This window comes from Coturnix japonica, chromosome 24, assembly GCF_054131305.1.
Source record: "Coturnix japonica strain WE chromosome 24, WE-NBRP24, whole genome shotgun sequence".
Classification (NCBI taxonomy): Eukaryota; Metazoa; Chordata; class Aves; order Galliformes; family Phasianidae; genus Coturnix; species Coturnix japonica.
Window position 1 is genome coordinate 4,644,663 of NC_140686.1, and position 13,253 is coordinate 4,657,915.

Below are 13,253 nucleotides of genomic sequence, written 5' to 3' on the forward strand. Positions count from 1 at the left end.
TTAAAATGTGTCTGTAGCCCACAGACGCAGAAGTTCAACTTGAAAAACTGAAATGTTTGTAAATTCTTCTCAAAACAGAACCCTTGTTATTACTGTCTTCAGTTCCACTGACAAGGAACCACCTGTTTTGTTTCAGAGGAGATCTAGCTGTTATTTCTTTTGTTAAATTACTAAGCAGTTTAACTCCTCCTACACATAAGTATTTTACCCATGGGTGTTCATTCATAAGAGTGGTTGTATTTGTAAAAACTGGACTGCAAAGGGTACCGAGCAGAAGTAAATAACTTCATAGATCTGGATGTGCATCTATAAAATAGATGTGTCCATTATATTTGAGTATGTTACGGTTTGCAAAAAGTAGAGTATGTTACACTTACTGAATATGAAAATTGTTTTGGCTATGGTTATGTTTAGGATGGATAGTATAAGGCTCTTATTATCCCATTAAGTGTTTATGTAGCTATGGGATTATTTTTCCCAAATGCATTTCCTTTTTTGCTCTCCATAGTCTTAGTAAAACACTGGCAGAATATGCAGACCATGAGAACGCAGGGGAAGCTTCTGCAGGTGCTAAAGGAGGCATCCCTGTGCCAGTGACTCCTCACCAGGCAAGAGCTGCTGGCTTTACGTTGGGTGCAGCTGCTTCGAGCAGAGGAGGTAGGATACTTAACTGTGGTAGAGCTAATGGGCAGAATCGTGGTGGCCCCTTCCTTAGGTTGGTTTGCATCTTTTAAATTCACCGTGCTCAGTGTGGACTTCAGTGGAAGCATCAGGTGGACTGTAATAAGAAGTGTTATGAATGTGTTTGCTTGCTGCTAGTTTACACTGCATCTCCACAGGCTGTGGGGACAGTTGTGATTTGTGTGCACTACATCCATCTGCTCATACAGTTGTCACTTTCAGCACATCAAGTTGCCCATTTATTTAAATTGTCCCTTTAGCAAGGGGGAGGAGGGAAGAGAAGAAACAAAATAGGTTAAAGTAGCCTTGTTTTATGGGTGTGCAATTTTTCTTAGAGATGCTCATTTAGATTGTTGTTCAGAAAATCCAATTGCAAAAGCTGTAGTTTCATCCCAAATAGTAGTTTTATCTTCTGTAGCAGCGAAGCAGCAGATGAATTGCAAGAAGATGCATCTTTTGTTGATTACCACTGGATTTCTGTCACTTTGTTTTAATTTTAATAGTTTCACCTGCATAAAGCTCCTTTTTGGGGAGACATAATTTCTCACCTTCAATTACAATTGCTTTTGTTTGTGTTGTGGAGACGTAACAAAAATTGTCTTGGAAAAATAACTTCATAAGCAACAACAGTACATTGTTTGTATACACCGTATCTTTTTGGACATGGTTTGATTTATAATCAAATAATGTTTTTTTCAATTACTTTTATTTAAAAAAGAAAAAAAAAAAACAACTGAGAAAGACTTTGTGATCCAGAAAAACTGTTACATTTTCTCATTGCCTTGTAAATAAAAGAAATACATTCCTTCAATGAATTTGTAAAATCCAGGCAGCGTTTATAAGCTCAAATTGCCCTAAATGAATCTTAGAAAGTTGCTATTTTAGTATGAATGAGATTGCCTTGCAGTTTACGTTTCAAGCCCCAACGTACGAGGTTTTATTTGTTCCTTATTTTTAAGGGTTTTGTGAGAATCATGTGTCAGATGGGCAGCAGACTGTTCAAACACAATTCATTACTTTTTTATTATAAAGACTTAGAAATATGAACAAAGAATACATGGCATATTTTTTCTTCCTGGACTTATCCCAGATGGAAGTATAGATTTTAGACCCAAGTGATGTTGCCTTTGACTTAGGAGCAGTTACTTTGAACTAGAGAGTGGTTGAAAAAGTTTCTTCGTAGCTTGGTTTTGAAGTTTTGTTTGCTTGTTTTTCAGTGGGGCTCGATACAGTTGGTTTAATCATTGAAATACTTTTTTTTATCCAAATCCACTCAGTTGCTACCTTCCATGCACGTAGATAGTTGCTCTGGTACCCCATTGTAAGGACTAACAGGCCTGGGTTAATTTAAAATATGTGATTTGAGGGTTTCTTCTTCCAAGTAGAGGGTACATTTAGACTAGATATCAGGAAGAAATTCTTTACTGTGAGGGGGATGAGACACTGGAACAGGTTGCCCAGAGAGGTTGTAAATGCTCCCTCCCTGCAAGCATTCAAAGCCAAAGGTGGATGGGGCTTTGAGCAACCTGGTCTAGAGGGAGGTGTCCCTGCCTATAGCAGGGAGTTGGATTTAGATGATATTAAAGGTCTGTTCCAACTCAAACCATTCTGTGATTCTCCCTGTGCTCAGTCTCTTAAAGATGACACCAGCATGAGGAGTAGGAGGGAGCAGAGAGAAAGTTCAGTAGCGTAGTAGAAACAATATTGGAATTAATTCTGCAGTCTCTGATTGCATCCACACCCTGAATCATGAGAGTCCTTTTAATATGCCACAGTAACAGTCTTAAAAGTGTCCTTTAGAGGAGAAGCCGGGATGTTGAGAGAGAGACCAGAGAAATACCCACTTTGGAATTCTTTTATTGTCTTTTGCTCTTCTGTTTTATTTTTCTGCTATCTAAAATTTTGACCTTATCCTTTCTGCTACTTTTGTACCTTCTAATTAGAAGAGGAGATTCTGAAGAATGTTGAACAGGTCAGCATTTTTCAACAAGTTTGCTCATGATTATTTGGATGTCAGAACATGAACCCTTTTATTAATCACGTACAGATTGGCTTCCAGAACGTATTGAATGACCGATCTCTTAGATTTTAAGTAACAATTTCTTTTTGAGGAAAACAGTAGTTGTGCTATTTCTGTTTCTAGTATGTTTGCAGTGACAGTATGTTTGGCCACTGCAGCACATACTAGTGTATTGTTCAGTGTTTCCCTGAGTCATTTGCAATTGGACTTGATAATCTTTTCCAACCTTAGTGTTTCTATGATTAGAGGAATTGTCTCAGCATTGTAAAACTCTTTACAAAAGTAAATTATCACTTCTGTGTGATTTTTATCTCCTGAGGTCAGATAAAACTTTTCCTGTATTCCCTCTTAAGGAAACAGAGAAAAGCCAGAAGGGATGAGAAATCATCTTGAGGTTCTTTTCAACCCAAGCCATCCTATGATTCTTTTAAACTTTCTCTTAAGTGTATGTTTCTGATAGTAGCTGTTTTTCCACAGCACTGCATGTGTATGTGATAAAATCCATGTAAGTAGGACAACCTTCTGCTCCAGAGAAAAGTAACAGATTTATTGTGAAAGAATTTGATGTCAAGGTAGTGTTCCACAGTTTCTCTTTTGACACACAGATGTACACATGCACACAAATGCATGTCATAGTCACAGCGCATTCTCCCAGTGCTGTAGCTTTGTGTGTGTGCTTTTTGTATTTTCCAAACTTGTGAGATTCCGCATTTATTCTGATGTCATTGTTGTCTGTCCTTTCCATGCCTTTCCCTTAATGGATATAGAAATGCAACGGTCCCCTGAGCAGACTCTGAGAACAGGAGAATCGAGTGAAGGTATTCATTCTGCACAGCAGTATTTTAAATACCACACATGTCTTGTGATACACAAATACTTATTCATCATAGGTGCTTATTATCTTGCAGATCTGTATCTTGATGATTTAAGATCTATGAGTTAGAGTGGATTTGGGGCAGCTTTTGTTTCTTTGCATGTTTTGCATGAGTCCCTTATTACTGAATTCAGCATTTGCTTTTATCACTTGTGATAGTGTTGGTTTTGGGGTTGTTTGTTTTGTAATCTGTTCTCCTCTTGCTCAGAAATGGTGATATAGGCTTCAGTTAAAGTGGAAACGGGTCCCTGGAGACTAGATCTCATTTCTGTGTCAGTGCATCATGGCTGTGGTTTTGGTCTAGCTGAAAGCTATCTCATCAAATTCCTGTCTCACCTTCTAAAGGATAGCAGGATCATTGGCAGTATTTATATGTTGAAAGCAAAAGTGTAGGTAATTTAATGAGCTGTTTTCCTTACTTCTAGTGGTACTCATTGAAGATGTAACTGAAGTCGTTCGTCCAGAGTTTAACTGTTCCACACAGCAGCAATTTTCTGTTCTGCGTGGAAAGTCAGCAGATAGAGTCATAGTACTGAGTTAGTTATTTAGCTTTACATACAGCAGGATTCCATTAGCATTTAAGAATATTCTGTGTTTTCTGTAGTGGAAAACATCAAAAATCAGATTGTTAGCATTTGAACCATTTAAGATGCTCTCAGATGGGAAGTTTCAGCCTCTAGCTTTTTTCTCCATGAGATTTCTTTGAACATTTATACTGTACTGCATCTCAGAAAGCTGTGTTCAGATCAGGGAATATTCTCGCATACTGTGTTTAGGAAAGGCAAAATTTGTACACTCATTTGTAGGTTGTTAGTAGTAACCCTTCTTTTTGTTATAATATTTAACAGTTCAGAAACTTCAGGAATTATGATTTCTATGTGGAGATCAGATATGTCTGTTTTCCCTTCTGTGCTGGGAATCAGAAAGTCCTTCTATTATGTTTTAGTTGTTAAGAGGTGTTAGCGCTTCAAAAATTGTGTTCCTAGACTGCAGTTTTCATTAGAACGGTGACCTGAAGGATTTACTGCAGGGCGCTCTCATCAGGGTTGCTAATGATCTGAAGTAAGAGCGATTGTTGGATATGCTTCAGCACAGAGCTGGCATTCAGAGGGACTTCAATGAGCCAGGGCAATAGACTGGCAGGCATCTTAAGAAATCCATCGGGGGCAAATACCAAGACCCATTTGGGGTGAAAAAGCCCCTTCCTACAAAACATGATGGGACTGCACGGCAGGGGAGCAGCTCTGCTGAGAAAGGACACAGACCTGTCAGAAGGCAAGCTGAGCATGAGGCAGCAGGGTGCTCTGGCAGCTAAGGGCTGCAGCTTGCACTGTGCTAAGAGTAGCAAAGCCAGGAGACTGAGAGAAGCGATTGTCAGCCCCTGTTTAGCACTCACTTGACTGTGCCTTGGCTGTAATTTTGAGTTCCTTCTACGTGAGAGGTCAATGGATCAATAGCAAGCTAATTCTCTAGGGAGCCATCATATTTGTGAAGGAGTATTTGCCCTGTGAGAGAGGGCTGAGAAAGTGGACTTACTCAGCCTGAAGAAGAGGCAGCTTTGAAGGGCCCTAACTGCAGCGTCCAATGCAGATGAGAAGACAAAGCCAGATGCTTCCCTGTGATACTTGACAGGAAGCAAAGATGGCAAGAGGTATAAATGGAAGCAAGATGGTTTCTAGCTGGAGATGAAAAGTGTTGCCATGATAAGGATGGCAAAATAGAGAAGTTGTGAACCTTCTCTTGGAGGTGTTCAAGACTAGACTGAATAAAACCCTGACCAACTTTTCCTGACCTCAAAGCTGAGCTGGCTTTAAGTAGTTGGCTGAGAGACTTCCAGAGATCCCTTTTGACCTGACCTATCCTATAGTCTTAGGTGTGAGTTACTACCTTCACTGAACTGATAAAAACTTGGGGGTGTAGTATAGCATGCCCTGCTAATGCTCCTTTTGTCTCAAGTATATCATTTTTTGATTCACTGTAGAGAAATGCTGGTGATTCTTCTAGCTAGGGATAACCTATAGCTCCTGAGTATGCTTTTTGATTTTCTTTGTATTTATAAATATACTTTATTTATAATCCATAGCAAGGTACGGCAGCAAAAAATGGTAGATATTGTAGATATGTCTGATTTGTTTTTCAGTATAATTTGAAAAAGCATTTGTTTTGTAAATACTTTCCTTCATGCTGTTCTTATTGAATTGGCCACTTCAGCTTCTGTACTCTTATGAGCTGTTTTCATGTTAAATGTCTGTATTGGTTAATTTTTAGTATGCAAAATCTAATCTCAACATGTCGATTTATATTTGAACAGCAATGGATGACTTTTTCGAAGGATACTCAACAAGGTGAGTCTTATAAAAATACCAAATGCTTATTTGAGGAATTATTTGAGAGGACCAGTACTTACTTTTCGTTGTTTTTGAAGTTCTGAAAAAGAGGGCAGTAATGGCACCTGGAATAATTCTGAGGAAGAAGAACTGGATTTTACAGCCAAGGTATGGTGCCTTTATGGGAAAATAGTTGTGTAAAATAAGTGATTTGAAGGCAATTTCCTATGAGATAGAAGGAAACTCTTTTTCCAGCCAATTCTTTTTTTTTTTTTTTTTTTTTTTTTTTTTTCCTCCTTAAGAAGAGTCTCTCATCTGCCAACCTTTCTTCTGCTGTAAGTTTTTCCTAAAAATTGTTGCTTTGGCAGAACATGCAGTAGATTTGTGTAGATATTAAGATAAACTACCACATTGTATTAGTTGTTCATTGAGTGAGATTTGCCAACCCTAGGAATTGATAAGTTAATAAATAACCTGTTCTGTTCTCTTTCAAACTTCACAATTGTTTCCCCTAATTTACATGATAGGATGATTAATGAAAAAGAACACGATAATGAAAAAGAACATTTATTTATCAAAATCTAGTGAAATTGTTCATCACCTGGTTCTCTTTCCTTCCTCACTAGGTTCCTCAAGTGTTCGATACTTGAGTTGCTCAAATAATTATTTTTTCTTTCTTTTTTCCTTCTGTGGGATGACATTCCGTGCTTGTATATAATCTCACACTGCATGACTATCTTCATTTTTTGAATATTTGGATTTTTCTCTTTATAAGCTCCATGTGCTTATCCTGCTGTTTTTATGAATGTTCCAAAGGATTACCAGTTTTTTCAATGGCGTCTGGAGTATTTAGTCTGTTGCACTGGGATTCTGCAGTGATTAGGAACTTTAGTTTGTTAGTTCAGCACACTCTGTAATGCTGGAGATGTAAGCATGTGTACTTTAAAATTTTTTCTATTTTCTTACATTGATTTTAGGGGGAGTGATTCAAATTTCTAGCATTATTTTGAAATTTACAGATTTTTCACTAAGTGGAGTTATATTAACTAATTTATTCTTCAAGCTTCAGGAACTTTAATTGATACTTGAGTTGTGCATACTTACAAGTAAGTAATCGCGAGTGTAGTTGTATTTTACCAATGGATTAAAATACCTTTTTAGAATTGTTACGCATTTACAGATAGTTTTGAATAGTCACTGACTTGTACACAAGAGGAGAGGAATGTTTGTGTAATTAAAGTTGAAGGATCTAGCAAGTATCTGAGTCCTTTCAAAAGGGGACAGCCTGGTTGTATTTACTGTTCAAGATTTGATGTAAGTAAAGGATTTGCTTTAAAACAAAAAAGCAAACAAAAACAGATCAAATAATTCTTTTAAAATGTGTTTTTATTTGCAGAAGCCACAGAAGCCAAACTTGACATCGTTAATGAATGTTCCCCAAAAGTTCAGAAATACTGGTAAGTTATTTGGAAAGTACTTCATAATACAATGACATACAAAAGTAAACTTACTAAGTAATTTCATTTCGGTTTTTGTTGTTGTTGTTTTCACTTGGCTGTAGTAATTGAGGAAAGTAGTGTTATAAGAACAGAACAGATGGTCATGTCAGAATAAAATAAGTAAGATAATGGAAATGACCATACTGAGTCCCCTCCTAAGCCTTTGTGTCTGATGTGTCCTTCTCCCATCCTGCCCTTACCTGGCTTCTTTTCCATACAGTCCCAGATGACTACTTTCCTGTGTTTTTAATGGGTAAAATGCCTGCTGCTATTTATATAACCCATTTGATTCATATTCCTGTTTCCCTTTCTCATGCTTTAAGGTGGTGGTGATAGTTCTAGAATTGAAATTCCTAAGTCACAGAAGAAAAGCCTCAAACAAAAAAAACCAACAGGTGCAAATCTGAGCAGAGGAGAATGTGGAGAGTTGTTGAAACAAGATGTCTCAGATTCAGGCAACCTTGAGGAAGATGAATTGGTGGAAGAGGAAGAAGGGCAGTGCAAAGAGGTACATAATAAATTCCATGAAACACTAAAACAAGAAAGTGAAAACCTGGGCCTAAATAGATATGAGGAAAATCTATGGGCAGCATTTCCCTCAAGCACAAAAGTAAGTGTACAGGGATGATTCAATTGGAAGAGTTTGTTAAGGGTAATACAGGTAAGCGACAGTAAACTATTTTCCTGTTAATACTCAATCACGTATCTGTATTCAATCATTGTATTTTGATACTGAAAACATCTTGTTCATAGCCAAACTCAGACATTATTTTCAATATTTTTATTATGAGATTGGAGAGTTTTGGAAGGAGAAAGACAGGAAACTTCATTCTTTCTGGAATCTGTGCACTTTCTGTTATGTAAAACTGAGGGAATGGATAATATCCATTAGAAGTTGTAGCCATTTAGTAGAATTCATGAGGTAATGACTGGAAATGAAGAAACAAAAGGAAGTTTTGAATGAAATTGAGGGCAGGAAACTAGTGAAATTGTGAGATATGTAGGCAGAAAGAAGACTTTCTGAATAATATCAATGAAACTGCATTTAGATTGACACAAGGAAGTGCTTCTCAGAGGTTTTGCATAGCCAGAGATGAAGTTTACAACATGAGGCACTGCAGTTTAATTGTGCAGATTCCCACTAAAAATTGTAGGCCTTTAGAAACCATGTTGCACTTTGCTTCATTTAAGTCTTACCCAAGAAAACCGTTTTCCAAGTTGTTAATGGGTGGTGAAGTAGATATTGATTTCTGTGCTTTTCAGCTGTTTTGGTCAATCTGTTTTAGAAGGAGTCACCTAAATGGAAAGAAGAACAGGAGAAGGAAGATACTAGAAGGAAGCTGCAAACGACAGTTTTGGGGGATGTGAAACATTCTGTTTCTAGTAATAAACATCAAGTCCGTAAAGTTTCAGAAGACACAGCTTATGCGAGAAGTGAGTTTAAATATGATCCTGATTGCTCCTCTATAAGTATTAATGTTCAGTAAATAAAGTAAAATGATGATTATCCTCAAAGATGATAAACTTTCCTGTTACCTGTGAATCCTAGCCTGCTGTGGTAGAGAAGGTCTGCAGCTTTTGTTTTTTTTCGTTCTTACCTAACGGTCACAAATGGTGGTGCTGGATTCCTAATGATTACGTATGATGCAAGTTTCTTTATTAATTTTGTTGCTGTATTCTCCTATATCTGAACAAAACAAGTAGGTAGTCTAGTGTGTCTTGTGTGTGGCACTGCTGATTCCCTTTCGAATGGGTACTGTCAGATTGAAAAGCTGTGGTTTTTCAGGGCTTCAGCCAAGAGCTGACCTGATTCAAACTCAGAGAAGACTCTTCCAGTACCTCAACTTGTTCAGTTGTAGAATGTAGGAGATCTCTCCTTTGCTAAACCTTTGTGGGCTTGAGAGCATGACCAGCTCAGAGAGAGTTGGGTAATTTGGCATAGACCCCAGGGTGTGAAAGCAGAAGATACTATTTCCATTGTCTGACTCCAGAGCACTGCTTGTTGCAGTAGACTTCTTCAGAGCATGTGTAGCTATTGGTCAGGTGCTGCACAAAACACTGTCCAAACATGGTGAACGTAGCCATGTCAGCTGTCCTGCTTGAACATCTTCTGCTGGAAAACAGATGAAGAGGAGTGAAGAGAATACTGTGATGTGACTGGATGTAAAGTTACCCTTGAGTGGGACTCACTGTTTGGTTTGTTCTTTGCTGTAGAATTACTGCTTGTCTTTCAGATCCTTTATTTGACTGATGGGGTATAAAAGTGTAGTGCAGTATATTTCTCAGTGTCTGTATTTCTCCTTTTTTTTTGTAGAAGCCCAACCCACAGTAGGAGCAGAGAAAAAGGAAGAGTCTGATTCTCCCTGGGATTCTGAGGTACTTTCTGTGAAATGTGCATCTTCCCAGTCTGTGGGAGAGCCAGATGAGAACTACGTGAGAGCTTGCCTTTGCGTTGAGCCCTGCCCCTGGTGAGGCTTATTTACCCCATATTGCTGCTGCTCTATGTCCTGTATCTGAGGGTCAACGAAATACTTGTAGTGTAGGTTCTGTGTGGAGATAGTACTGGGACAAAGTTAGGTTAAGCTTCTTGTATCGGCCCTTTGGTTGCAGGCTTTTGAGTTGATTTTCTAGCACAGTAGTGAAACAGAATAACTACTTCCCCTCTAGCCTTTGTTGTTGGGAAAAAAACTAATTCCCCACTCCTTTCTTAAAAATACAAGACTTTCTAGATAGCTTAATCGCTATCAGCTTTGCCTTTTTGGCCTTTAAGCAAATCAAATCTTGCTTTTGCAACGTAGTGATGCACTCACTCAACATTGTGGGACATGTGCCCCAGCAATGTAGGCTGATATTTGAATGCCAGGTGCAAATTTGATGCCAATGTTCAATCAACACAGAGCTGCAGCTTCTTGTTCACAATCAACATCTTGATTTCCTGTGTTAATTTCTTGTGTGGCTCTGTGATTTGCCAGCCTTAATCAACATTATGGAATAGTTTAGATGAATTGTAAGGATTTTTTTGCCCTTTTATTTAAAATGCAAAAGCCTTTGTTAGATTTTATTTTAAAAAAATTGTTTTGTACAAATTCTTACGCGTATGTACTGTATTGTACAGCCGTGTTCTGAAGGTCCGAGGAAAGCATCTCCTCCTGTGTTTCTCCCACCTGCAGTTGAACATGGAGTACGCTTGCAGAGTGTTTCAGGGGAGCACAACAAGGGTAACTATCTCATAGATTGGATTTGTCTGTGTTTATAGACAAGTGAACTTTTTCTTTTGCTTTCCTTGTTAGTCCTGTTGTTCAGTGAGTATGTGCTGTAGCAATGAAGTGCTTGGCTGATGTTAATTAACAGCAGTGAACACTGAACTTGCTGGCCTGCTTGATTAGTCCAGGCGGTTCTTGGGTTCATTATGTATACTTTTTGGATATGTATTTGTTCGGGTGTTTTTCTTTGCTTTAAGTGGTTGCTTAAAGTGGTGGGAGTGGTATCTGGCTTAAGATTTAGCTGTGAACCCTAGCCTGCTGTGGTGGAGAAGGTCTGCAGCTTTTGTTGCTTTTCGTTCTTTCCTAAAGGTCACAAATGGTGGTGCTGGGTTCCTAATGATTATGTATGATGCAAGTTTCTTTATTAATTTTGTTGCTGTGTTCTCCTTGATCTGCACAAAACAAGTAGGTAGTCTAGTGTGCCTTGTGTGTGACACTATTGATTCCCTTTCTAATGGGTACTATCAGATTGAAAAGCTGTGGTTTTTCAGGGCTTCAGCCAAGAGCTGACCTGATTCAAAGTCAGAGAAAACTCTTCCAGTGCCTCACCTTGTTCAGTTGTAAAATGTAGGAGATCTCTCCTGTGCTACTCGTTTGTATGCTTGAGAGCATGACCTGATCAGAGAGAGGTGGGTGCTTAGGTACTCACCCCAGGGTCTCAGAGCAGAAGATAGTATGTCCGTCTCCAGAGGATATCTTGTTGCTGTAGATGTTTTCAGAGCTCGTGTAGCTATTGGTCAGTTGCTGCTCAGAAGGTGTGGAAGCAGCGCTCACGGTGCATTCACTTTTCTCTTAGTGCATTTTATGTGCAAAGAGTTTATTTTGGAAAAGCATGAATAGTCAGCACTCAGGCTGGAATCAGCAGTTATGGTTTTCCAGAGTGGACGCCATTGCTCCTGTCTGGCTCATTCCTGTAAATTTTCCTTGCGTTTCTGTGTGAGTCAATCCTGAGTTTGTTTTACATAATGGAGTAGCTTAGAAGAGAGAGCTGACTGTGGTCTGCTCTAGATGGGAGTTTGGTGGTCAGAAGATACTAGACTTTGAAGTGATAAGATTTAAAATGCTTGCAGTGTTCTGGACTGTATTGGAGCTGTGAGCTTCTGTTTCATTCCTAAATGTCAGTTTCTTATGTATGTACCTGGTCAGAAGTTGCAGGATTATGAATCATGGTCAGGTGAGATATCCCTTGATAGCACTAAGCAAGGAGCCGTGTGTGTTGGCAGCTTCCTCTTAGTGTGAGGTTGTTTTGTATCGTGCTTTTGTGGTATGTCCTGTAGAGTGGAATGTGATAGTAGGTGCCAGATGATGGAGGTGTAGGCAAGAGGGAAGATGACTCAGGGTGTCCATATGCTGAGACTGAAGCATGCTGGAGTTTCTTCCTTAACGTTGTCCCAACACGAGGGACATTGTCATGTCAGCCACCATTCTTATGCATCTTTTGCTGGAAAAGAAATGAAGAGGAGAAAACAGAATACTGTGATGTGACTGGGTGTAAAGCTACCGTTGAGTGTAACTCATTTCTTGGTTTGTCCTTTGCTGTAGTACTGTTACTCATCTTTCAGATCCTTTGTTTGACTGATGGGGTATAAAAGTGGAGTGCAGTAAATTCTCAGTGTCTCTCTTTGTCCATTTTTTTGTAGGTGCTCTGCCAGCAGTAGGAACAGAGAAAAAGGAAGAGTCTGATTCTCCCTGGGATTCTGAGGTACTTTCTGAGATATGTGCATCTCCCCGGTCTGTGGGAGAGCCAGATGAGAACTACGTGAGAGCTTGCCTTTGAGTTGAGCCCCGCCCCTGGTGAGGCTTATTTACCCCATGTTGCTGCTGCTCGATGTCCTGTATCTGAGGGTCATTGAAATACCTGTAGCGTAGGTTCTCTGTTGAGATAGTACTGGGACAAAGTTATGTCAGACTACTTACGTTGGCCTCCTGGCTGCAGGCTTTGGGGTTGATTTTCTAGCACAGTTTTAATACAGCAGTTTATTGCTGCTTTTAAACTTATGAACTTCTCAGGCATATTTTTGTGAGAATTTATTTTTTTTCCTACTATTCAGATCTATTCTGCTGATCCAGTCAGAGTTTAACGGATGCCAATACATTGAGCAACCCAGACATTTAGATTTTTCTGTATAGAACCTCTGTCTTCTCTAGATAGACTTAATCCGATTTTGAAAATCATGTTCAGCAGACACCAAGTGTGCTGGCTGTGTTTATCCTTTCTGTCTGATAATTCTCAAGATGAGAGTGAGCAGGGTCTGTAGCTACTTCCCCTCTAGCCTTTGTTGTTGGGAAAAAAACTAATTCCCCACTCCTTTCTTAAAAATACGAGACTATCTAGATAGCTTAATCGCTATCAGCTTTGCCTTTTTGGCCTTTAAGCAAATCAAATCTTGCTTTTGCAACGTAGTGATGCACTCACTCAACATTGTGGGACATGTGCCCCAGCAATGTGGGCTGATATTTGAATGCCAGGTGCAAATTTGATGCCAATGTTCAATCAACACAGAGCTGCAGCTTCTTGTTCACAATCAACATCTTGATTTCCTGTATTAATTTCTTGTGTGGCTCTGTGATTTGCCAGCCTTAATCAAC

The 13,253-nt window shown here is 39.0% G+C and overlaps 1 pseudogene across 1 annotated transcript in view; it reads left to right on the plus strand.

Annotated features, from left to right (window-relative positions):
• LOC146757111 (uncharacterized) overlaps positions 1 to 13,253 on the plus strand; it is a 49,006-nt pseudogene that overhangs the window by 4,370 nt on the left and 31,383 nt on the right. The window contains exons 6-13 of the transcript XR_014936948.1: positions 509 to 657; positions 3,469 to 3,519; positions 5,887 to 5,920; positions 6,001 to 6,100; positions 7,299 to 7,359; positions 7,725 to 7,909; positions 8,688 to 8,835; positions 9,716 to 9,729. The product of XR_014936948.1 is annotated as an uncharacterized LOC146757111 (transcript). The remainder of the gene's footprint in view (positions 1 to 508; positions 658 to 3,468; positions 3,520 to 5,886; positions 5,921 to 6,000; positions 6,101 to 7,298; positions 7,360 to 7,724; positions 7,910 to 8,687; positions 8,836 to 9,715; positions 9,730 to 13,253) is intronic.